This window comes from Astatotilapia calliptera, chromosome 9, assembly GCF_964374335.1.
Source record: "Astatotilapia calliptera chromosome 9, fAstCal68.1, whole genome shotgun sequence".
NCBI classification, from domain to species: domain Eukaryota; kingdom Metazoa; phylum Chordata; class Actinopteri; order Cichliformes; family Cichlidae; genus Astatotilapia; species Astatotilapia calliptera.
Window position 1 is genome coordinate 28,043,793 of NC_137430.1, and position 25,071 is coordinate 28,068,863.

The following is a 25,071-nucleotide window of genomic DNA, read 5'->3' on the forward strand; positions in this document are numbered from 1 at the left end:
CCTTAGTGCATAAGAATAAATGAGAAACAGGTTTTGTTTTCACACACTTATAATAAAGGTAAAAAAAGAAAAACAGTCTTCAAATCAGTTATATGCATATTTTATTTTCGCCTTTCTAAAATAACTGACGCTGCTCATCTTAAACTGTAATTAATGCTGGTGAAGGAAGAAGGATAGCAAGTGGGACATCTTTGGCAGCATGATTTTTTAGCAGAGACCAACATGGCAGAGAGTAGGTTTAGCCTGCACACGTTGGCACTGTCAAAAGTCACAAAGCATAAATAATGTTCACGCGTAATAGTTTAAAACCACATGCTCATCAAAAGCTTGCAGATTTGGTGGAACTCCCTTGTTTTCGGTCTCAAGCCAAGCATCCATCGTTGATTTGAAGTGTAAAGCATTAACAGTCCAAACAGGAGGCAAAGTACTTGAGGTAACCTCTTGAGACAATCCATGAAAACCTCCCTCAGAAATGACGTCAGTAGACGCTGGATCAAGGTGGAGAGGATGTGGAACGTTAGACGTTAGTGTCAAAAGCCTTTTTAAAAGCAAACCAAACATTATAGCAGATGATCAGTTATTAAACAGCTTCCACAGTAACCATGTTTATACTTTTAAAAAACCCCAGCTTGAAACAAACTACAAGGAAGATTTTTTTTTTAAATGAAAGAGTGATTTAATACTGTTTTTCCTGTTTAGCTGTTATCCATCCACTTGAGTCCAGTAACCGAGGGAGGCTAAATCATTTATTGCTGGAGATGAACAAAGTCAACTGTGATTTGGAGCATTCCCACATCCTCTTCGCGTTGGTAATTGGACAAATCCTCCCTGGTGGCTGCCTCCCGCTCCTCCTGGTGGAAACCCTGAAGTGCTTTACGAAAAATAAAAGATATAAAAGAGGAGTAATTACTATACAGTTGCTGTCTACTTTTATGTTGAACTCGTGTTTATATCAATCTCTTTGTCTAACTCTTCATAACACACCTGCAAATACAAAGTAAACTTGTATATAACTGAGGCCTTGTAGTACAACGGTACACATTCCTGTCACATCTGGTTTGTAGAACTGAACAATGAACAAGCAGAGCACAAGTTTATGACACACTCAAAAGCTACGGCAAAAAAAGGCTTGCAAAGACAACACAAAACACCACAGTGTGACAGTGAAGCTAACAGTTAGTAACTGGAAAATCCCCAGGTTTAATGCTATAAACAGCAATTAACAACAACTCCTCAGATTAACAAAAAGAACAAGAAAAAGGAAATACTTTATTTGCCCCATATTTGGAAAATTCAACAGCTTAAATGATGATATAAATATCCTAAAGAGTTACTGCATATAATAGGAAAGATTTCCTGTGTCTGTCCTTGTTCAGTGCTCTGCTGCCTGTTCAGTAAGTATTAAAGAAGAGAGTCAGGACTGGCCACAGGCTGAGGATAACGTCTCCTCTACCACAGCTTCAAAGATGTCCATTTTGCAACCAATGATAGAGCCAGCCTTCCTAATCAGTGCTTTCAGTCTGTCTGTGTCACCGGCTCTGATGTCACTCCCTCAGCAGACCATAGCAAAGTACACTATGTTTGCTACAGAGAAGCAATGGGAAATCTCCATTTTGCTGCAGAACAGGTGAACAGAAATGGAGACAGCACAGTCCCCTGTGAAAGTCCTGTAGAGCCCATCACCAAATCAGAAAAGCACTGAATTTTTTTAGATTTTAATCTGCTAAGATGCTTAAATTACCCCCACTCTCTCCACTCCCTCCTCCCCAACCAATTGACAGTTAGATACAATATTGAAGCCATATTGGTCCAATGACTGATCCCAGGTTTGATCTTCAGTCCTCAGTCATGCCTACCTGAGTGTAATGAAGCAGTAGCAAAGTCACAGATACCACAGATAACATGAAATTTGATTATTATAATCTTTATTCAGATTTATATTTCTGTTTTTCTATTTAGCAATAGCTAGCTAGATGTGCAATAGCATGTGTAAGGTTTGTTTCAAAAGCCCAGAGGGACTGTTAAACCAAAGCAAGAACAGACGCAGCTATTGGAGACCGCATGGAGAGCGCCAATCTGCCGGCGCAGCTTTGGGCTTCAGTGCCTCAGCTGTCCGAGCTGGACCTGCAGTGGGACTACACTGGCATGCAGTGTTCCAACATGCAGCTGCACTCCACTCAACTGGGACTCCTGGACAGCCAGCGGACTGCAGCAGGGCCTGTTCAGTTCACTACTATTAATACAGTATAATGTGGCAAATGATTTGTACTCATAACAATCCAAATGATATATTTTAAGACAGTTCCACATACTGTATGTCCTCCTTTGGCAATAAATGTCCACCTAATATTTCTGATCTGTCCATAACGAATACGTTTCTCCTACTATTTTAATAAAAAACTACAACTACACTTCTTTACTACAATTCCCAGTTGTTTACTTTTTTTCAAAATCAAACTACAGACTTCTACTTGCGACTCCTTTTTTAATGATTTGTGTCTTTGTTAGGAGCCTGTGGACACACTGTTGATTTCATTCTTTTAATTATCTGGGTTGCCTCTTTATTTTTACAGATCTGAATCCATTGCTAACCCTTCAAGAGCTCAGATGTGTAAATGAATACACAGAAGGCTTAAATCTAACCAACAACCAAACAACCACAGCCAGCCAAATCGCCAACTGTAATGAGTTTACAAAAACAAGATAAGAACTCATGCTGAAAGGAGGAGGGGGAGCCTGTGCTGGCGTGACGGCCTGGAGGACTGAGGATGGATTGGTTCACTGCTTGTAGATTGGCGGTATAACCATAGCTCACTGTGTCCTCGTTTTTTTCTGTCACTTTCAGATAGACCCTGGCAAAGCCAGACACAGATTAATGAAGTATGGGTGTCTATAAACACAGAAGCAAAGAGTCCTGGCAATTCTTTTTTTTTTTCTTTTCCTGACCAATCCTAAAGTATCTCTGCTGTCAGGTATAATAGGAGCACAAATTTCTACCGAGGCTGTCCTCCACATGCCTTGTCTAACTCCATGCCCTATAAATGTCATTTTCCTGTAAAATAACACACAAGGATGAATATCTAGGCTTTCTCTTCTAATCTATTCTGTCCTTTACAAGGCAGCTGTTGCACACATTTTCACAGCAGTATGTTTCTTATTTGCTCATTTATATTAAATACAAAGATCACAAAGATCAAAGCAAAAAAGTGCATTTCCACATTAATATAACAAGTAAAGATTTGTCAGAATTGGTGTTTGCAGACAGCTTCTTACTGTTGTGATGTGTTTATGGAGGCCGGCTGTTAAATAATCTGCACAAAATACAGAGGCAATGGTGCAGTCAAGGGCAGCGGTTATTCATCTCAGGCTGATCTCCTGATAGAACATGATGCCAAATGCAGACATCCCTTTGGCTCACTGCATTTTGCGCTATAGGCAAGAGTTTGATGTTTGGTTGAGAGGACAGGACAGCAGCAAAGTGGATGCTTGGAGCACTTCCAGGGATTAAACTCATGAATCTAGCAGCAGCCAGTGGTCATCGTGACACAAACACTGCATGGGTGGTAACGTGTGCACAGCGTGGGGTCTTAGGCTTGGAACATAGAAGAGAGAGAAAGAGGGAGAAATTTGAAACCATAAAACCATAAACGCCTGCAGACTTTTCTCCCATCTCCCACATTTTTATTATAAATGACATATGCTTTGTGGCGCTTGTCTTGCTAAAGCTTCATTAAGTGTTGTGAAAATTATGAGACACAAATGATAAATAAAAGAACAGGCTGTGCATCTCTGGGCTCTCTTCTTGATGTATTTTCACCCCTTGAAGCCTCGTTTGTGAAGTCTTATAAACGTCTTGAATATATCTACTAATTTTTCCTGTACTCCTGTTACCTCATAACTTAATTATCCTGTTATGTCAAAAAATCATACTTTGTTTACTTGTATATCTCATCATCACAGCACTGCTTTCATGACTTCGTCGCTTAATTATGGGACTGATTATAGTTGGAGTGTCTGCCTTTGTTGCACCTTTATGACAGTGAAATCTTCCACAAATATTCAAATTCATCACTTTATTTCACTGGAAAGTCTACACTTGAATTAAACTGCATTTATGTTGAATGTAAATAGCAGCTGAAGAGTTGCACATAGTTACAGCATAATTAGATTGTGATTTAATATATTTTATGTTGTTTTTTTTATTGCATTCAGTGCACATACCAGCATTTTACATGTACCTCAAAGCCTTTGGAATATAATAACATATTCTTTACAACATCAGCCTTTGCATTGCCATTTGGTTTGTTCCTATTGAGGTATTGCAGACATGTGACCACTAACTGCGTGACTTCACCATTTTCAAGGTCTGACAGTCATGCTGTTAATGTAGGATTGCGTATAGAAGGTCAGACAGGCCTAGAGAGTGGAAGCATGTATTTCCCAATCAACTAATATTATATAAACCTTCTCGTGATTGCTTTCGTCACTAGCAGGTAAGTAGTTAGCACATGTTTTGCTGAGAAACATAAAAAAACTGCAGCCAACCTTGACAGTCCACTAGCAACCAAAGCAATCAGCAGCAGCAGCTTCTTTGCAACTGATTCCATCCAGTGAGAGCCAGAAACCTCCTGGAACCACTGCCAGCCAGCAGGGAATGCAGTTTTTTCATAGCCACCAGTGATTGTAACATGTCCAATATGATAGTGAACTCTCGAGCAGTGTGTCTATGGCGTCACATGAGAAACCTCAGTAGACAGTAAAACAGATGAATGCTTCTGAGCCTGAAAATTTGAGCCTGCAGGGGGCGATATCTGTGGCTACAATAAGGCTTCCAGTCCCATTGAAGTCTATGGGAAAACAGCTCTTTGCTTTTAATTCTGTAAACACCTTCCTGGTGGGTTTTTGGGTTTCATACTGTACAAGACAATTATTTTGTTATTTTATTGACTCTAAGGGCCAGACAAAATGACCGTGTGTGTTGTTGTTTTTTTAGCCAGATGTACCCCTTGCTCAACACTAAGATGGTGAGAATACTACACAGCGGCTTCATAATGGGACTTCCTGTGGGTGACATCATGGTATAGCTACATTCATCTTTTACACATTCTATATTAAAACTAAATCAGAATCAGCTGACTTAAAATCCTAAATTTAACATTTAGAGAGAGTTAAAAAAAATATTGTCTAGAAGTGTTTTTACAAAGCTAGAAGATGAATCAGGTATTACACAAGGAAACCATTCACTGGCTAGAACAAGGACCTACTTTACACCCATAAAACTTCACTGAATTTTTCTGCATTTTTTGAATTTTTCTCCAATGAAATACTAGAAGCTTATTTCTACTACTTTATGTTCTAGACACTAAACTTGTGCAATCTTTCCACTGAAGCTTTGATATAGTCCATGACTGTGACTCTTGGGGTGGTTATAAAAAGGATTTGGTTGCATTTTGTAAGAGATCGCTTGTGTTTTTCAACCCTGAAAAATTTCCATGCTTGTCTCCTGTATTTAAGAAGTTATGAGAGCTCAAAAACAGTGGATAAATAAAAGCACCCAATTCTTTGATTCACTTTGAGGGTCTGTAACTTGGACATTTTAAAAGCGTGAAAGTTACATTTTGCATGGATTTTTCAAGTAGACTAAAGTTATTGTACAAAATAAGCAATAGATTCTGATGGGGTTCGATTTGACTGACTTTATATGCCACATATGTTATAACAAGTGTCCTTATGTACTATAATAGTCACAATAGGACAAATAAGTGTACTATAGTCACCAAAAAACAAGGGTCAGTTAATCTGGTTTGTAGATTTGGTTACCCATTTAGATTTTTCATATGTGATTCCCAGATTTGTTTGTGTTTGTGTGTTTTTCCTTACTGAGCTGCTCATTGTGTTATATTCAGCTCTACACATGTTCTAATATTTTATTCAGATTTGTATTTATCGAGCTCGTTTTAAGTATATTAATTGTGCCCCTTCTTTGTGTGTCTTTTTAAACCTGTTGAACCTATTGTGCTTTTTTATGGCTCTTCTTTTTTGCTATTTTGTTATAGGCCATGCTTAATATTTTGGCTGCTGTCATACAGGATACCCACCACAACCATCGCCACCATTACAGCCACTTTTTTTTTGTTTTAGTATAAAAATATCTCATTTTATCTCTGTTGTATCTTACGCTAGACAACCAAAAGAAGTGAAGCTAGCCAATGTTTCAGCTTAGCCAAGCGGGGCGCCATTAATATTTACATCCTGTCACGCTCTCCTGAGCACGAGCCACTCATCACGAGCAGAGGTATGCTCCCTGCTGCGGAGTGATAAGATTGAAGGGTGTTGGTAGAAAGAAAATACTTCCTAAATGAAACCGCTTACTGAAAGGTTTGTGGATATTTTGGAGTAAAAGGGTCATGATTTTTTAAAATGTATTTTTGTGACGATTTGAGCGCCACAAGGTGAGTGCCATTTACTTCCATTATATTCAAGAGAAGGCCGACATCCCTAGCAGCGGAAATCTTCAAAATTGGGCAACTCACGCCAAAACAGTCTAAATCAATAAATAGCACCGCAGACCAGGGGGAAATATACATGTGATTTAATAAATGTATTTATTTATTTCTGTAATTTATTTTTTGTAGTGAAGTGGCCTTACAAAAAACGCCTTAATGGAAAACTGTACATCCTGCAAAGTTGTTTTGTCAAGCGAAATTTATTTTTTAAAGCATCTATTGAGCTGCAAAAGCTCCGTTTAGCCCATTTTTCTATTTGCAGTAGTGCTCTTATGCTTGAGCACTTCCCACTTGATTGTGCTCTTAATTGAGATATATTTAGAAATGCTAAAATCGTGCCATGGCCGGTTGAACACATAAACCTCCCCAAATATAAGTCTGACATGATTAGCAACAGATCAGCGGACCACACAGATTAAGTTTTCTTTTCAAGGTAGGAGAGGCTCTCGCAATGTTTGTGCCCACCAGCGAAACAGTTACTCTGAGAAAGTTTAGTTACAGGCTGATATATGTTTCCCCCTCCCAAATATCGCTATAGCTGATATTTGGGGAGGTCATAGTGTTTTAAACTGGATTACAGACTCTGAAATGACCACTGAGTTGAAGTGTCAAAAAATGAAAATAATAACCTTTATAAAGGTAGGGTTCATAGCAGGGATGCTGTATTAGATTGAGGTTTTAATATTAGAAGCCTCGACTAATAATAATAATAATAATAAGGACAGTCCTGCGGTAGCATTTAATCGTGAGGTATTAGTGGTAGAAACAGCAGGATGTAATAGAAGCAGTAAAGTCAGGCTGCTATTAACAGAAGTGCCTTAATAGTAAGTGTATGGTGATTGTTGCAGCAGCATTATTCAGTTCATAGAGTTGATTCATAGCCATACTTTAAGTACATTTACATTTGCAGCTCTGTTGGACGCACAAAAGAAAATACATGCATATTATTGAATTTATCATAAGCATAGTAGCTGTAGGCTTAATAGGGACATATTAAGACACATGCTAATTTGCCCTGGCATGACACTTGAGTTCACACAGTTACTCACATTTAATTAGCTATTGTAATAAGCCGTGATCTGTGGTTTACACGGTTTTAAAGGAAGCAGCGAGCCTAACTGGATGCTTTCGCAAATATAAAGATTTATTGATTGACTCCCAACCCGCAGTCAACCTATGACTTTGCAGCTGTTAATCACGGGGATTATGCAGATGCACAAATAAAACATCAAGCTTATTAATAAACTTGAACGCGCTCGCCCCACCGGAGCTCCTAATCTCCCCCTTTCTGCCATCTTCCTTTTGTTTAGTTTTTTGTCGGAGTGTGGCACTGTTTTTTTTTTCTTTCTTTCGTTCGTTCTTTCTTTCTTTCCTCCCCTTCTCCCTTTCTGCTGGGGACTTGTGAATGGCAGCCAATGGGAGGGTTGAGTCCCCTCAGCCTCTCAGCCTCCCTGACATCCACAGCGAGAAGTGATGCAGCGCGACTGAGACGCGCAGTTGAGGTGGAACAACGGGCAACAAAAAAGCTGCAGCGAACGGATACACACTTGGCTCCGACGTGCGCCTTCAACACCCCGGGAACATTTCCTCCCTAGAATAAACTTCATTATCAGGTGAGCTTTGCTTGCAACTTCTCTCCGCCGGTGGGAAATTGTCTCATTTGTGCCCGATTCGCCGCTCGAACAGTTACTTCTTGTCTTTGCGGCGCGCTGTATTGTCCGAGTCGGGGTTAATTTATATTGGAATATGACCAAAGCGAATTAGTCGTGTCGCCTTTATAAGACGGTTTCCTCTTGTATGGATTGTAATGAAATCGCAAGTGGGGCAAAAAAAAAAGAAAGAGAGAAAGAAAATCCATATTTGGAGGAGACTAATTAGTGGGGTAACTTCGGGCTTTGAATTGGAAATGAGTTTGAATCGAAGTTATTTGTATGCACGTCCAGAGCCTGCTCATTCAACTTATATCGGGGGTCAATCTGTGGCCAGTGGGTTCTTTAACTTTTCTGTTTCGTGAAAGGGCTCTGTGCGCAATTCTCATTCATTTTTGTGGATGTAGAAAGGAAGCGTGCTCCTCCCGGTACAGAGGTCCTCTGCGACGCATTTTCCCTTCTTTTTTGCCCTGTGATGCGATCATGCAGGCCTGGGCTCTCAACGCACCTTTGCCTTTTATTCTGTCGCGTATGAAACTTCACCCCAACCCAACCCCCCACCCCGACGCTCGCGTGAATCTATCTGTGAAGATTCCCTTTTTTTCCGCCCCTCTCCACCGATGATCGCGCTGAAGCCAGTGGCAAATCCACGGGATGCGAATCGATGCAGGTGGGACAGCATGCTCTGATAAAGGCGGATGACTGTCTATCTGCGGCCGCCTGCAGTCGCACTGTGATGCTCTGCTGCCTCTTCTTTTTTTTTGCTCTGCTGTTAGAGATCAGCTCAAAGGCCTTGCTTTCTTTTCCTCTTTCTGGGGGAGGGCACTCCTGGAGTTGACTCAAGTTTTCTAAAAACAACATGTCCTCCAGCGTTATTGACAACAAGATGATATCAGTGATGTGGCTTTAAATATTTAATGGATTCGCTGAATAATGCAGGCAGGCTATAAAGGGATTAACTTGGCTGTTTTACTCCAAACTTGCAGGTATCGACATGGTGATGGGGTAGAGGTGTGGTGAATCCAGTAGCCCCTGCACAATCCTGAAAATTGAATTCTGTGCTTGGAAAAGTTTCGCCATCCTTTCCTGTTTGTCTGCAGATTGCTCCATGTTAGTTATTGCTCTGGCTTAAAGTAAGCCTGAGGTAATATGCCTGAAGGCAGCCAAGAAGTTGTTTGGGGGAGTTGTCAAACTACCCGGGGAATATTCTGCAATAAGCACGCCTCTTCACACATGCTTTTAAAATTACAAACAAGAGCTCCTCTTATCCGAAGATAAGGGAGAAAAAGAAAGAAAAAAGCTTTACATCTGAAAATAGTGGGTTAACTTCGCTGCTTGCCTTTTTACAGGAACAACTTCCCACCTGTTTCTATATAGCACAAAGCAGCGTGGTGAAAGGAGATTGTCTTAGCCAGAATAGCTTCTGTGGTCCAGGTTTTTCATTTGCTGGTTTGAAGTTTTGAGATGAAAGGGACAGAGTCGAATCTGTGGCTGATCAAAGTCAAACAGAAAACATGGCAGGTACTGAATATTTAAAGGCTCTGCAAACAGTCTGTATGTGTGCATGTGTGTGGAGATCATACAGTACATCATGTATGTGTTTATCGCGCCGGCTGCGCTGGAGCTTCGCATGAAGACATTTTTAAGCGATATTGCTGAACTGGTTTGACAGGCGGAGGGGGGATAGACATATTCCAGCCATCAGCATTTTCTAAAGCAGAGCTCAGATTACAATAGACAGCCCCTCACATTTCATCTCCCTCTTCTCCCACATATATCTCTCCTCTGTGGGGCATGTGCAGCAGCTCAGGGGCTATTCCAAAAAGCTCCAGTCTCACTCTGCCGGCCGGCTCCTGTCTGTCCCTGTGAGCGCTGACGTCACCGGATGGTGGGTTTACCCGATGGCCAGACGACGATGACCGGTGACCCGAGCTGATTACATTATTTGTGCTCCAGATGGGCAGCATCATTTTGATGTGTCCTGCTCGTAATATTGAACGGTTCTAGCCCTCTCTGCAGTGGCATCTGGAGCTAATAAAATCACATCCCAGCGGTCTGTGCTGAAGCACCCTTCGATCCCCTATGGTGATCTCTGCGGCCCTCTTTTCCTCTCCTGTGAGCGTGTTTGGATACTTGTGGGCATTTGTTGAGCCTGCGTGCACGGCGAGTGGCTCTAATGTGTGTGTGTGTGTCCGTCTGTGTGTGTGTGCCTCGCTTACGAATGTTTGAAGTCAGAGGCAGAGAGCACCCCTGGGCATTGTAGTTCAGTAGATGCACCTTGATTGTTTGAGTGCATTAGTCACGGTCTGTATGATGTGATAATAAATCATGACGTTGTTTGTTCTGCGAGTGCTCCGGGATTCCTCCTAAGATTTTCTTGTGCCAAATATTTATCTGGAGTTGCTTCTTTCAGTGCCAGCCAACTAGGTCTCTCTGTTTTTCTTCTCTTTTTCTCTTCCTTTCAAATCTGAAGTTTCCCCCCCTTCCACTAAATACGTGACGCTGTCTTTTATTTCTCCAGGCTTCTTGTGACCATTAGAGCAAATTTTCTGCTGCCACAATGGTGACTTCTTAACTTGCTCCTTTACTAATGAGACAGATTCCCTTCAGAGACGCCTATTTATGGAGCCGTCAGATCCGTAATTGCATGGAAACCAAAATAAGGCGAGACGCGTGTTTCTCACCCACAGACTCACAGAGAAGGCAGGAATTTGTGACGTCTACTTCTGGTTATTAGATTCGTATTGTCAGGGTCCGCCCTCACCTTGCCTCTGAAGGTCAACCTGAGTCTCAGAGTGAATTTGCTATGACTAAAAAAGACACAAGAATTAGATGGGATACAGTTAAGCCACGCGAAGGCTGCTTCTCGACAGGTTTCAGCTGAAGGGATTTGCGAGCTGGACGATGGCCAGGAGGGTTGAACATCCCTATAGAGTCTGTATAAATCCCTCCGAAAAAGGCCTATTCTCCACTCTGTGTGCTGAGAAGATAAATCCACACAGATCTGACAATTTATACCTCACTTAACAATGACTAATTATCACTTCCTGCTTCGTGTAGGAGAACACCAATTACACAGAAATATACTCCTAAATCTGTTTTCAAAGTGGTTGGACAGAGATGTGGTATGTGTGTGTGTGTGTGTGTGTGTGTGTGTGTGTGTGTGTGTGTGTGTGTGTGTGTGTGTGTGTGTGTGTGTGATGTAATGCACATTGCTGGATGAAGCTGATAGTAAAGAGCGCATGAACTTGTGATAAAAGACGAGTGCAGCTTTTTACAGTATGGCACAGTAGGACGGATGTGACTATGAAATCACTTAGATTCGTGTCTTTGGGGTGGGAGACGCAGTAAATCACTGCCAATGTTGAATAACGCAGTCTGCCAACAGTTTTTTCATTTTTTTTGGTCCCTCTTCCCCCTCAAACTGTGGCTTGGCTCCACAGCTTTTCTAATTATGAAGTGGCTGAGAGATAGCTTCACAGCTCCGACACTATGTGGTGGTTGAGCTAACCGAATGGCAATCTAACTGAATTACCAACAAAGCCTGACAGACTTGTGGAGTTTAGCGAACGTATTTGCAAAAGTAACATCCTCACCTTCCTGTTCAGCCACGAAATGTAGACACAGATGCACAGGCGCAGGCTCACACACATATGGAAAGAGGCGCGCACACACACACACACACACAAGCACAAATGCTAGCAAACAAACACAGTACAAAGAGCGAAGGTGTACAGTTCTCCGCACGCTTCTCAGCACAATTTAACAAGATATATTAGTCACCCAGGAGGCAGCAGAAAGCCCGGCATCCACAGTGTGCAGCAGACTGCAGTCTGACAGTGGGAGATAGTGATTTACAACAAAGCCCCGTAGACCATGGCACAATTTCAGAGTTGCGGAAATGACACTGGTAAAGCAGGGGCATGAAAGTCTATCCACCAGCCACGTCTCATTTCTTACACCATTTGCCCTGGGATGGGGAGGGTGGAGAACGACGGGGCAGATGACAAATCCACTATTGTAGGTACCACACAATGAGTCGAGCCCAGGAGTTGAATTCTTTCCTGGATGTCATCGAAAATATGAGCAGAAACTGGATGGAGCCCACCTTCAAGGACACTGAACATTCCTTGGTTCTTAAATTCGAGGTGAAATCGATTTTTTGACCCAGCGAGCATACCGTTAGACTGCGGATTGGATTTTGAATTAAATCTCTATATCCAGTATGTGGGTGGGTGGGGGTGGAAAACAATAATCATCTAATAGTGGAAATCACAGATCCAGATCACTATCAAAATCTAATCAACCCTTCTCAGGCTTGAGGCTGATCTCTCTGGCAAATTTCATGGAAATTTGTTCGTGGGTGTTTCAGACACCACGCTGACATACAGATTAAGTGACAGAGGTGAAACTGTAGCTTCCTAGAGAGGTGAAAATTCACCCACAAATTTAAACCCCAAAATGAGTGCTATTTTGTCTTGAGAGGATCTTGCGTCATTTAAGAAAACTTGGTTAATCACAAGTAATTGTTCCATCCCTGGATGAATTCTTAGATTCTGTAATCTAGCTCCTTCGCCTGTGTTTAATTTAAGAAAACCCATCATGTAGGTAACGTCTTGTATGATGTGTGTGTTTCAGCGCTGCCTTTGAGGTACCTGGCTCAGGAGCGAGAGTGCGAGTGAGTGCAGTAGACAGATCGTGTCCGCAGGTCCTGCCTTTCCCTTCTAGTTGGATTCCTGTCTGTGCAAAGCCCAGAGGCTTAACTCTGACTGCAGTAAGAGGACTGAGGAACGCTAAACACTGTCTGGGGGAAGGCTGCTGAACATGACAGCTAGTTAATAAGTGTATGGAAGACGAGCTTGGAGGGGTGGAAGGGGTGGGTGGAGAGGGGCAAAATTGTCTGTCTGACTTTTGAGACTTTTGTGAAAGCAAAGGGAGGAAGAGGGGAGGATTGGTCAGGAGGTGGGTGGGTTTGGGGGGGTGGGAGTTGGTAATATTGACTGTTGGATGACGAGAGGGTAATAGGAGATCAGAGAGTCCAGCCACAGGACAAGGAGCATTAGCGCCTGACTGGAGTACAATGAAGACAGAGAAGGCAGTGAAGGGAAAGGGTCGAGTGGTGGATGAAATAAGGGAGAGTTGTAAAATAGGGAAGTGCAGAGAGGTATGGTGAGAGAAGGCAATAATGATGCTTACTTTACCCCTGCAAGGCAGCAGCAGCGAGAGCTGTCAGCTTCAGGCAACGCTGGCTGGTGGGACGCTGTTGGGATGCCTTGGTATGTTAACCCCCCAGACACCACTGACAGTACGTGATAGATCGCGGCTGCGTAATTACGCGTATGTGTCTGTTTGCGAGAGAGGGCGATGCTGAGGTTGTTTGTGGGCCTTCGTGCGTGCGTGTGCATATTGAGGTGTGTCTTTGTATGACTTTTAGCGTGTCAATTTTTCTTGGCAGCGGCGAAAGCAGAATGATGTGATTTTCCCCTTTAACAGCCTCCAGGAGTAATGATCCAGGTTATTGCAGATGACGTGTAACACCTCAACCCAGCGGGCATTGGCGCAGTAAAACCTGTCCTTATAGGTTAGGCTTCAGGGATGCTGTTGTCTTGGTGGCAGCACTGAGCGCACAATTCCTCTGTCTCCCAAACCTGTCACCTTCACATGGGCCCCTCCTTCTGTGGATAATGGTCTCCTGTCTATGTTGTGAATGATATCTGGACTCTATTGTGCGCCTGTTTCCTTCGCTGTGCTATTGTCCTGTAGAATGCCTTTGTGAGGTTTGTTTTTTTTCTTCTTCTTTTTCTTCCCAGAGAGCTACAATGTGCAGGCTGTATTCTGAGGTGCTGTAAATGAACAGGCAAACACATCAGCAAAGGTCCTATTTACTTTCAGTCTCAGGAGTGAAAAAGAGAGGTTTCTGCCATTGTTCTCCTACCTCTCAAAACATTAGGATGGTTCATTGTGAGCGAGAGAAATAGAAAGACCTCCGCACAAGCTACCTGTCGAATCAAAGTGTGTGCGCCGCCGTGGGACTGTATATTCCTCGGGGAAGGACACAATAGGAGCTTTCTGCTGCAACATGGGACACACCAATAACAGAACGCTGCTGTTTCAAGCTAAATAATACCCTGAGCGTCCCTCAGACATAAGGGGGAAACCTGTCCCCTTTGAGAAAAGGTCATTGTTTAAGACCCCAAGCAGCTGAACACTGTGCTCTGACATGAATAACTGACAAACAGATGTGTCACAGGCGCCCAATTACTGTTTGACGCCGCTGTCCGTCAAAGACAAATGGGCCAGGACCTGCCGGAGGACTTTCACGTTGCTGGAGCAGGCAGCCTTAGAGTCCAGCCTTGTGCTGGAAGAGCTTTAAGCGCTCTGCAATAATTGAGTTTGATCTAATGGAGGCAATGCCAAACGTGGGTTATTGTTTGCCTGAGGACAATGCAACAGAGTTGAATTCATTGTTGGGAAAGATGCCGGGGGAATTTCTTTGAAATGGAAAAATTGCATTAAACATTCCATTTGTATTAATTATATTGTGCCTCTCATTAACATTGGCGCTGTTAGGAGCAGGAGCAGCAGAACCGCCGGTGGTATTGGGCTTAAAGCGGCACTTCGAGCAATAATATTAGAGGCAACCATCCATGCCTCAGGCACGCTGAAGCTGGCTGTGATGTCACTGACTGAATGAATATAGCTTTACTCTGAAGCATTGTGTCTGGACCTTTGGTCCTACGAGACATCAGTCATTCAAGTTACTCACCACTAGATTCAATTAATCATAGCCTTAATTCAATCCGATGGTCAGGCCTCCCAGCTGTAAGCCTTTAAGTGGGTTTTAAGAGAGCCGGAGCCTGCTGGTGTACGGTCCTCCGTGCTTGAGCCTGCCTACCAGGGATATAGTGACACTCCAGAGGTCAAGGGTTAGACTCACATAGGCAGGTGGAGTGGTTACTTAGGTCTGGCGTTCACTAGAGTGAATGTGCAAACAAGAGTACCCAAGCACACATTGGTGTGCTTGAGCTAATGTGCAAAAAAGTGGATATGATACCTTGAGCTACCGGTTCATCAGCCTTTGCACACAAACATGAGGCAGCAGGTGCGTGCACACACACATACGCACACACACGGAGTACAATGTCAGAACTCGACCTACAGTAGCAGAAGCAGACACTTGTGAAATGCAGTGTGGATCTCCTCAGTCTCATAAATAATGGACGTCGGTGAAGCATCTGTCAACTTTTCTGTCAACTCTGTTCCAGATGGGAGTCAGACAGGCCAAGCCAGAGCAGCGTGTTACATACACAGAACAAACCTCCATCCAGGGTGCCTCCTGCACAGGCGCCCTGTTTACATCAGCACACTGACACCCGCGCTCACCTACATGCCTCAGCCTATCTGCTGATTATTTAGGTCCTGCACCCGGCTTCCTTCGCCGTCTCTTTCTTGACACACACACACTCACAAATTCAATCACAGCAAGAAAAAGAGCAAGTGTGCTCTGAAGACCTCCCCTTGGTTCAATAAATAAAAGTTTTTTTTTAAAAAGCCATACTGCTCTCTATCTAAATACACACATATCCCCCAAAGGCTCTTCGAGTAAACGCATCAGTAGCACCTCCTCACTTGGTGGCAGGGAAGCAGTAAACACACGCCTCCAATGGCCTACATGTTTGTTGACTTAAATATGGCAGCGCTCACGTAACATTAAACACTCGCTGTGAGTTCCTTCCAGACGTAGCCACAGAGCTTTGCGTCACACTTCCTTGGCATCTGGCTCGGAGATATCGGGGTGTGTTGTCCACGGGCAAGCGGCCAGGAAGGGGACAAGCGAGCAAGCTCGGGATTTGCGCGCTAGAACAAGTTTCGGCAGCGACTTGGGCTCTGCCTCGCTTCCCTTCCCCCTGGCAGCTGGGGCGGGAGGATGAGTGGGTCGGGTGCTGCCGGGTGGCGGTTACTGTACGGTTGCTTTATGGACTAAAGCACTGTCTTCCCGGCCTTGTCGTAATAGAGGATTCAGCTCATAAAGCAGCATCATGATTTGCAATAAGCAGAGTTAGGGGAGAGTAATGAAGGTGTAAATCAACTGAGCCGTGGTTTTTTCTTCTTCTTCTTCTTCTTCTTCTTCTTCTTTTAATCTGACGTTGGCAGTCTCTCTTTCCCTCTCGCTTTATTCCATGCTGCCCGCTCCCTCCTCTGCTTCTTCCTCCTTTTCTCTCTCTCCCTTCGCAGTAATGGAAAGCCTGGCACTCTGTAATAAAGCAGAGTGAGCAGCAGTATTAGTAAACAGTCGCCGCACTCATTCAGCCAAGTCCAACTCCTTTATTTTGTGTGTGCGAAGTATTTCATAGCCCCGTATGGTGTTAAGGTTGTGGGCGTGGGGGCTTAATGAATGAGGATGGAATGAAGAGTATTTAATTCCAGTCTGGGAGAGGGAGGGACTATTAAGGCTTCCTCATAAGAAAGCCTTTGTTTTCATTTTTTCACAGAAGTTCTGGACCAAGAAAAGAAAAGCCTTCATTTTTTCAGTTGCACTGGGAATGTAGATGCAAATGTGCCGCACAGAAGCTTTGCAAAGAGGAAGAGGACCACACAGCCATCAGCGAGGCACCAGGGCTCGCCTCGCTCGCTGCCCTTTCCCCAAATAAAGACGTCGTCAGAATTTTGAAATGGAAGTCGGATTGGAAGCAATCATCAAAAGAGAGGGTCCAGTACTCCCCAAGTTAAAATGCCTGGCTGGGAATCATGTTAAAATTTCCATTCCTCGCTCCAAATCGATCGTATGGGTCCCTGCTCTCCAATATCCATGGTCACCTTTGCTATAAAGTAGGGTATTACTTCTTTAATGCAGTGGAGTTTTATTCTGTGACCAGTGAGGAGAGGAAGGAAAAGAAATGTATCCACTGACCTCAAACACAAAGAAATGATGGCTGGGGATAATGAAAGAAAGTAGCTTGAGTTTTATATACACCGTACGTGTATATATGTGAGCAATGCTTGAAGTCCACGAGACATTGGCTTGAGTTATTTTCCTCGTCTGCCTGTTTAACGCCGGCTAGCCTCCGCGGACACGTTAATGCAGTATTGATTGTTTATCTGTAATAACACCATGCTGTTGCTGCTTGGGTGACAACAGACGAGGGAAGGGAGGAGGTGCTGCGGGTGGTAAGGTGGTGATAGATAACGCACTATACCCTCTTTTGACTGGTGGCTGGTGATTGTGAATCTGGGGTAAAACGAGGTGCCTGAACATATCCTATCTGGCAATAGTCCAGGTGTGAAATGGGAAATAGAAACTGGGGTGAAAACGTCAGTGCAATGTGGCCGCTGCTCGATAAGGCTGTCTCCTGTCTCTGAATAATTCAATCTCCTGCTCTGACCATTCTGGTAACTTCCCGGTGCCAATGCCGGCCGTCCACCCACTCTCTGCCCCTAGGCCCCGGAGCCCATATGGCCAGCTACAGTGTCTCTCATTGACCTATGGCCGGGCCTGTTGTTGAGCCAACCCCCCCCCCCCCCCCCCCCCCCCGAGGAGCTTGGTAATTACAAATAAGCTGGAAGTCACACCAGCCATGGAAAAGGTGAGTGTGATTAAAGATGTGTGTACAGCAAAGTTCAAGGGGTGCTCTGCTGGCAGGCCAGCATATTGAAGCGTGGGCCTCGGCAGCGCCGGGGAATCAAACGCTAACTCGGATCAATCGGGCTTCTTTGTTCATTAGAGTCATCCATTCCCGGGAGTGGAATTGAAAAGAAAAAACAAAAAAAGCAAGCCATCTCAGCGCTCATTTTAGTGATGAGGCCGCTGTCCCTCAGGGGTAACGAGCAGAGGTAAATAAACATGAGTAACAGTTAAGGTCAGAGGAGATCATGGCCGTCTGTTCTGCATCTGAGACGATGCCTGAATCTTTTTTGACGTGGTCGGATTGAAAGACCCTTATTTACCAGCCGGATCTGTTCAAAAAGGAGAAGGCAGAAAATACCCTCCTTTCATTTCTTAAGGAGCATTGCTACCAAAATATGTATTTATATGCGCCATTTAAATTCAGAAGCCTTCACAAAGTCTGCGGCTTATTCTTGAGTGGTATTCATACAATTTATACTGTTTTCATTTGTGGTGCTTTTTTCTATCCCAAGGCTAGGCTGATATCCTTGCAGGAGTCTTGCCCGTGACAAATGGCTTTCTTGACACTCGGCTGCCTCGCTGGTTTTAGTCGGGTGCGGTTTGAGAGGAATTTTGTCCAATTTACGAAGAGTCAAAAGCCATGCATGTCTCCAGCTTGTGAACATGTGTAAAGCCTCAACTGTTAATAATATAAAAACAGGTGCTCCTAACTGTCTCTGTGTGATTTTTATGGTGGGCTTCTGTGGGAAGGTCATTACTCTTAGTCAAAGGGGGAAACACATTTTCTCTGTGCAGCCTTTTATTGGGGTCATATTTTAAGTTGGTGATGTCTTTGTTTTAGCTCCATGTATTATTTAGGGTTTTGTGACGATTGTGTTTGTAGCTGCCTTGCTGCTGACCTGCTGTTACAGTCAATATACGGCTGAATGGAAATGTGCTTCCACGTTGCTGCCTTTCGTGTAATTGTCACAACAGGGAGGCTGAGACAAACGTGGGAACACAACTCCTCCACTGATTTTCAATTCAGTGCACCGAGTTTGACCTTTGTGTAGCCCAATCAATGCATCTGCTTCATGAGACGTACCATCATTTAAAAGCAATGGCTCCGTCTTAATCTAATATCCTGGAAGGGTAGTATTAGAACGGAAGAAAAACAATGTAATTGATACAGATATAACAGCCTTTTAATTGCCTGGTTTACTGTGAATATTATCCCTACACCTATGCATGCTCTCTGGCCTTTTGGCCTCCAGACTGTGCAAGGCTAAATATACAGAAAAGCCAGACTCTTGCGCTTGACTTCACATGAGCCATGCAAACACTTGGGAAGCAAACACTGATTTGCATAGAGACGGAGGCTCCCATAACCACCAGTGTATTACCACAAAGGCCACAGTGGGAAATGCAGGAAGCCGGCAGACCCTCCATTGAGCCTCTTCCCTCCTCCCGTCCCTAACCCCCCTCTGCCATTGTCAGTCCTTCAGAAGAGGGCTGTGTTAGACCACACGGCTGCTGGTGACAAAACATGTGCTCCGGTGAACACATAGGAAAGCAAACAACTCAGGCTGTCTCATCTGCTAACGTGTCACAGGATGAATGCCATTAAGCTATTATTTCTTTGCTCTTTATGCACGAGGACATCTCATGCCCATTTGTTCTGCCATCGAGCAGAGGACAACCACATCTGTTTGCTACCAGGGTACTAGACATTATTAATCTTTTCACGAGGACATTTAGCAAAATCAGGCCTCCATTTATTAGCCCCTAGCACAGAACTGAAGAACTGGCGAGGGGAGATAATGATTTTAAGCTCCCATTTAGTCAATTAATTCTCGGATGTGGAATCAGAAGCTGCTTGCTCAAATGTGAGAGTCTCTGTTGTTTATGATGTCATAGTCTGAAATCATATTTTTTCAGGGCTTAAAGTAATTATTTGGACCTAGATCTGTCACACACTCATGCCACCTTAATACAGTAATGCTTAACTAGAGTAGTTGTTTGATCTAAGCAGTAGAGACAAACAAAATAGTCAGGTGTATAGTTAGGTAACAGCCAATAAGTGAAGCTCACTAAAAGTATAGATAACATCTGAACAGCCAGTAGTATGGAAGCGCTTTGAACTCTTTATAAAAAGGTTATTTATAAAACTATTTCAGAGGTATGCTTATAATGATGATAATAATGATAATAATAATAATGATGATAATAATAATAATACAAAGAAGAGGAAGCTTTATGACCTTGTTTAAAAAAAAGTGCTATATAAATAAAGTGCTTCTCAGAGAGAAACTGCAGAGTTATAGAATATAAAAAAATCCAAGAACAGTAATTACTATTAAAATAGCAAATAAATAAATAAATAAATAAGCCAAAATGTCACTGTCACCCATTCAACTTTCATGAAAATGTTTCTAAAGTTTTCTAAAAGTATTAATACACATTTTTTGTGTAATAGCTAAGAATCAATGCAAATATTTTAAAAGTTTATTAAAAATATGAATAAAATGTTAAATGATCAAACTAAAAATGATCAAACTAAAAATGTGGATACAAATTAAAACTTTGTAACTGTTAAAAAAATATAAGTAAAGCTGTAAATAAAAAGTTTGAAATAAGTAACTAGAGATATGGCTTGCAGTCAAAAATGTTCATAAACAGCATCGACAGTAAAAAAAAAAGATTTGCCTTAAACCTACATTATTTTTAATGGCCACCAGGGGGCGATAACTGCTGTCATCTTCTATAGAACTATATGGATTGTTTACCAAACATCTACATGGCTTTCCAATCATATATAAGTGTTTGGCAGACAAAGTGTTTCTTGGTGATTTTCAACGACATAAAAGTAGCTACTTCTGTCAATCATAAGCAGTTGAAACAAGTACTTAACAATAGAATAGAATAGAACAGAATAGAATAATCCTTTAATTGTCCCACAAGGTGGAAATTTCTTTAAATTCATCTTCAGATTGTTAATGTTAAAAAAGTAATTGATGAATAAAATTGTTTGGTAAAACACACATAATGGGTAAGTGGTTGAAGCTGTTTGCTAACATGTTTGCTAAATGTAAGTAAGCAGTGGACAAATGGCTGAGGTAGTCAGGCAGTATTTATGAGTCAACGTTATGACAGCTTGCTAAGTGTAACTGATTAAAGGATAAGCTGAATTTAATCACTAAGCGTAAATACTTAGCTTCGAGTAATCCAGTAAAATGGACTTAAATTAGCTGATTTGAACCTGAGGGGAGTATGAAAAGGTTCATCTGACAGGACTCAGTGGGATAAACGAAAGTTTGGGAATCACTTCATGTCACACTAGGGGAAGGAACTGAGAGGATACTCTTCTGCTGCTCTGTCACTTGCCATAAACACTGTTGTAAGTTCAAAGGTGCCCATCTCTGTTTTTGTGACGACAGGAAGAAGGAATAGGGAGTGAGCTGAAAGACCAAGCAGTGTGTGGAGAGCTGGCAACCCACAATTTAGTCTAGACTGAAGAGACATATAAAATCAAGTGTGCTGGAGGAATGGTTACTTCAGGAGCCCTCTGTGGGTTTTAAACTGGGCCACTCCAGCTTTGGTTGTGAGAGCTTCGGTCTGAGTGATGCGGGCTCTGCTGAATGATGGCACAGTGGAAATAACTAGAAAAACAGGCAAAATAGCTCTCATTGACTTGGCCCAGATTGTATGATTTATATGGGTTATTTGGTATGCATTTGGGCAGCGAGGCAAGGTAATGTGTTTGCAGTGAGCTCTGGAGCGGTGCACTGGGATGAATGTTGTGGTCTCCCCCTATCTGTGTGTGCATGTGTGTGTGTGTGTGACAGGGATAGTATGAGCTAATTTGTTTCGATTACTGTCGTCCATTCAAAAGCACAGCCTCACATCCCCGACACGTATGATCCGGAAATTGGTTAATCACATAGTCTACAATTTGTCGGATTCACACGCAACGCATCCCGTTTCTTTCTAAATATTTCCTCAGATATATTATTAGTCTGTGGATAAACATCTAATAACATCCTTTCCCTGAGAATATATCGGTAGGGGTAATTGTTGGTAACACATCTTTGCTGAAAACTTAATGTGCTATTTAGAAGCAGATAGGGGACTTAGAGCAACTTTAACTAAATCTTGGTGCTATTCCAATGTTGCAGGTTGAATCCTAATTTCGACTAGAGGACTCTGGTGTTTTGCAGGCGTTCAGCGAGGAATTTCAGTTCAGCTTTGCATTCCGATTTGACTGGGGATTTTCAGCTGTTTATTCTGCAGCGTTTTATGATGATGATTTTGGCCTCCTCAATCTGTGGAGATTTTTTTAAATATATAATTTCTTTTGTGGTAATATCCCCCATCTGTCTGAAATCTCCTTTTAGTGTTCAATTTCCTTGCCTTAATCTGTGAGGCAGTGGGCACGTCTGTACATCAGATTGGAGTGGAGTGAAGTTATTTTCAAGACAATGTGACAGTGTGTCTAGACAGAGTTTCTCAGCTAAACAAAAGATCAATATATATTGACAGGGTTGTGAAGACATTGCTTTTTTTCCTGTCTTGGTTTCCATTTTGCTGCAAAAACGGGAAAAGGGAGCAAAAGTTCACCCAGATGCTCAGTTTTTTTTTTCATAATTGGCTTCAGGGAAGTCGGTTGTGAACCACTAACCCACATGGGCAATAAGACAAATGGAGACTCCCACATTTGGGTCGAGTGTTTCCCTATTCACGCTTGGAATTTAGGCTGTCTATTTCTCCAGCGAGTGGCATAACATGGATTGTGACATCCACTCTGAGTTGGACTTAACAAACCGAGTCTGAGATGAAGCAAGGACGAGGAAACGGGGAGGCCAAAGAGAACAACCTGCTGCTGACACCTCCTCACATTAGCAGCCTTATAAGGGCCTCCTCTGTGGATTGTAACATGACCAGGTTACCTGTGGCACCAGTTCCCAACCCTCCTCCTCCTCCTTCCCGTCTCCCTTGCTCAGCCACTCGGCTGACATTCTCCTCTCTCACTTTTAATTGCACCCCCGGGGTTTTTTTCTGGGTTGCTGTGCAAGTCTTCGGCTCAACGGGCGCGATAGGGTGCTTTGCCGTGTCGCTCATATCCCTCGTTAGGGAAAAATAAAAAAAACGAGAAGAGAAGGTGGGAGAAGTAGAGGAGGAGTAATCTACTCTAGATTAGGCTAAAATGCCACCCAGGCCCACTGTTTGTAACAGCCCATGTTCACAGAAAAGGCCATTAGCTGGCCAGATCCAATATGTATTGATGAATGCATTTGTGCAGCTCACGTTGTCCCTGTCTCTATCCTCACGGTCCTGTGTTCGATAAACCCGATAGATGCATTTAATAACTAATTGCTCTGATTCAAAATGTTATCCCAGGCAATTCTTTGAGCGCAGAATCATGGGGCATTCTAAAATTGGCAGCAGACACATTAATCTTGCTTACCCAGCACCCACCACAAAGCACAAGTCTTATTGCTCTATGGTGACTCCACACAATCTGTGACAGGCAATTTAAAGCAATTTACTTTTTTCATTTTTTCATCAAGCATTTTTTTTAATGCAATTAAATGGCACATGATATGAAGTGAAGACGGGGCAGGCGAGGCAGCCAGTGTGTGTGTGTGTGCAAGGAGGGAGAAAATAAAGGCAGCCTTGTGCTTGTTGTAAACACTGCCTCTTAACTGGGAGAATATAATTATGGTGTCATGTTCTATTACACACCTTCATTATGACGATGGTGCTCCCTGAGAAAGCAAACAGGGAAAGACGAGACCTCTGTTTCAAAATTCACCTACAGCAATGGGCGTTCGAGGAAGATGGCTCGAACAAGAGCAGACTCATTTTTATTCTTCGGTTACACGTTTTTGCTCCGGTTCTTCTTTCTTTAACAGAAAATTAGGGTTAATTACGGCTTGTGTTTAGCCTGTAGTCCTCCACCATAATTTCTCCGTTTTCTCAGTTTTAATTACATTGTACTCACCGTAAGTGTGATCTAGAAACACAGAGGAAGTAGCAGAACCTTTAGATGAACTTTATTTGGAGTTAAAATCCTAAACTGCATAATAATGGTGCAGCATTGCTAATTGGTTTTGTTTGTTTTGTTTATGGCGTTCTGGCCACTGCCATGTTGTTTTTCTGCACACAGAAGTGACCACAGTCTATGCATATTGTCTATGTCTGCCTTTTATCTGGACGAATGCATAGACCAAATGAGTGCATGGCACAAACATAAATACCTGCTATTTAGTCCTAAGTAAAACACAAATAGGATACTTCAATGTGGATTTCTTGAATGTATAATTATTACTGGTAGAGAAAATTGTATTATGTATCTAATAATTGCATCAAGTATGCTTAATGGAAAATCAGACAGCTAGCTGAAACAGGAGCCTGTCCATCAGAGTGGCCACACCACAATAATCCATGATTTGGTCTCAGTGCAATTAAAATAGGAAGATTAACCTGTAACTATTGTTGTTACAAATCGGGAACTTAGCTATAGATACCAAAATCACTTTTGTACCATACATACATATATTTAGCTCTTTGATATTTATACAACAGTTTGGCAGTTTTTCAGTTAAGCTTAATGTACTCTGTTCAGTTTTGGCACCAGTGACCTCAATTTTCAGCATCAGAGGCTGCTGCTTAAGTCACAAAGGCCTGCGCCCCCGGCAACAACCGGCCGAGAGTGACCTAGCTGGTTGGCAAGCCATCGCCGACAGCTGCTTGGTGAAATTGGTTGCAAAGAGGTATGCAGCACTGCACCAAAACCCTCCTTGCAATTGCTTTGATCACCAGCAGATTCCCACTGGTGCCTATAGTTTGCACAGACCATGTTGTTGCGTCTCCAAACACTCACCATCTACTCATGCAGTAATAAAAGTGTGAAAAGTGAGTAAAAGTTGCACTTTTTGAAACATGTTGGCTGCAGCGGTGAGGCACAAATTTTACTTTGCAGATGAACGTTCTTCATTTTACATTTGGATCATCCTTTTTTATGTTTCGCTACCACTTTACGAGTAGTTGGCGAGCGGTTGCACGCAAGACACCAACTTGTCTGGAAACTGTCTGTAACCATAGCAATCATAAGGCGGTTTTTGATGCAGCACCCAGCAGCGCACAGGAATCACTTTCCAGCCAGTCATGGAATGCACATTTTTCCGTAGTCCTGTGGTTCCCACGGGGTCTACGACTGCGCTGTTGGGCTGTTTGAGAGGCGTTAGGTAAACACACAAAATGTGCACACCCAAGTTTTGTTGTTCATAGTATAATACAGTCAGTCTGCATA

The 25,071-nt window shown here is 42.8% G+C and overlaps 1 protein-coding gene and 1 long non-coding RNA gene across 2 annotated transcripts in view; one reads left to right on the plus strand and one right to left on the minus strand.

Annotated features, from left to right (window-relative positions):
- Positions 1-84: 84 nt before the first annotated feature.
- On the minus strand, positions 85-7,121 carry LOC145430979 (uncharacterized). Its single transcript, XR_013911342.1, has 2 exons — positions 985-7,121; positions 85-871 (listed from the first exon to the last, which is right to left on the minus strand). It is a non-coding gene; the product is annotated as an uncharacterized LOC145430979 (long non-coding RNA).
- Positions 7,122-7,959: 838 nt separating this feature from the next.
- LOC113029368 (cadherin-10-like) overlaps positions 7,960-25,071 on the plus strand; it is a 71,515-nt gene continuing 54,403 nt past the window's right edge. The window contains exon 1 of the mRNA XM_026180204.2: positions 7,960-8,119. The gene's annotated coding sequence lies outside the window, so the exon portion shown is untranslated. The remainder of the gene's footprint in view (positions 8,120-25,071) is intronic.